Here is a 1,578-nt window from a genome sequence, read left to right on the forward strand (position 1 = left end):
AAGACTGCAAACTAAGTTATTGTGACGCATACATTTATCTCACAAACGTAAAAGTGTTAGACGTGTGATAATTTCGAGATTTTAATTATTAAAGAGTATCAAATTTATATTTAATATTAGACAATAAATAAAGTACTTTAATGTCCGTAAAATTAATCAAAATTAAATTGTATCTTTTCTTGAATACAACATTATAATTCATTATTAGTTAGATATTTAAATAATACGAGAAAGAATCAAAAACTAAAAGCAATTTTTTTAATTACGCGGAAACAGACTATGTGAAAAAGTGATATGTTTAATTGCTTACAATTAATTCTATTAAAACCGTTGAATGCATTTTTGTCTTTACTTTTTGATTTTCTCTCGTACTACTAGCAATTATTCACAAATCATTTTTTAAATAAAAAACATATTAAATGAATACTTAAAATGTTTATATATGTATAGATACAAGTACATATCTATCATAAAATGAATAAAACATTTTGCATATATTTGTTTACGTTTTCTTTTTATCGCCTGTTAGAAGATTTATTTGTAGTGTGAACATAAGCTCGAATGTGTGCGGCGCATATCACATTCATTCTCAATAATTTATCGCGTTGAGGAAGTTGCGAGCAAATGCTCATGCACAAGCAATCAGGATTCCGAGCGCTAATTAACGATGACGAAACGGAAAACAGACAGGAAACCACACTCTGCTGCGGCACTGCTAAGTTGTATATAAATACATGCGCTATCGTTATAAAAGTCCAGTCCAGTTATTACCATTTTGATGTTGCAAGCTTACGCTGAGGCAGAAGCAGAGGAATTTGACGGCAATCCGTCTGACTTCGTCCGCCTAATTTGAAATTCGAGAAAGTGATTAGATTGAATATCGTCTGCAGTAATGGCACCCGCCCGTTTGATTCTACTGATTCTCGTATCGATAATGTTACTATTTGCGTGTGAGGGACAGCCACTGACTTTCCCTATAAGAAACCGGCCAATTAAGCCGAAATGTCCGGCAGGCTATAGATACGTTCGTAACGGAGGATGCAGGAAGATATTAGTAATTTAAGAATACCTTCTTGTGCAAGGTAAATATTTCACATTTTTGGAACAATTGCACTTTTATTATTTTCTTTTTTTTTAATTATTTTTATTATTTTCTTATTTCTTTTTTCAAAGTTATTTTTATTATTTTCTTATTTTTTTCTTTATTCTATTTTGTATATTATATAAAAATAAAGATGTTTAAACAAAACTTTTGTAATTACTATTGAATAAATAATAATAAACAAATTATAATAACAAAGCTTTTTTTCTTGATTATAGAATATACATACAACGTCGCAGGATATTCTTTCCCGGAGATGACATATTGGCAACGAAAACGATAACGCTTTCGTCTCGTATTATTATAAATACTATTATCATATCTTTTGACTTCAGTAATATGGATTACGAAAGAAATCATTTTAACAAAATGTAACGATCATTATCCAGAAATCCAGTATGCTTTTGTGATTCATACGCACCACGTAAATAATCTGTATAAATCACTTTGATAAATAATAATATCAGAAAAAGTAA

The 1,578-nt window shown here is 29.4% G+C and overlaps 1 long non-coding RNA gene across 1 annotated transcript; it reads left to right on the forward strand.

The window, feature by feature from the left end:
- The first annotated feature begins 727 nt into the window (after positions 1-727).
- Positions 728-1,578, forward strand: LOC105201030. The gene is made up of 2 exons (XR_005574250.1): positions 728-1,082; positions 1,321-1,578. It is a non-coding gene; the product is annotated as an uncharacterized LOC105201030 (long non-coding RNA).

Source organism: Solenopsis invicta, chromosome 3 (genome assembly GCF_016802725.1).
Source record: "Solenopsis invicta isolate M01_SB chromosome 3, UNIL_Sinv_3.0, whole genome shotgun sequence".
Classification (NCBI taxonomy): domain Eukaryota; kingdom Metazoa; phylum Arthropoda; class Insecta; order Hymenoptera; family Formicidae; genus Solenopsis; species Solenopsis invicta.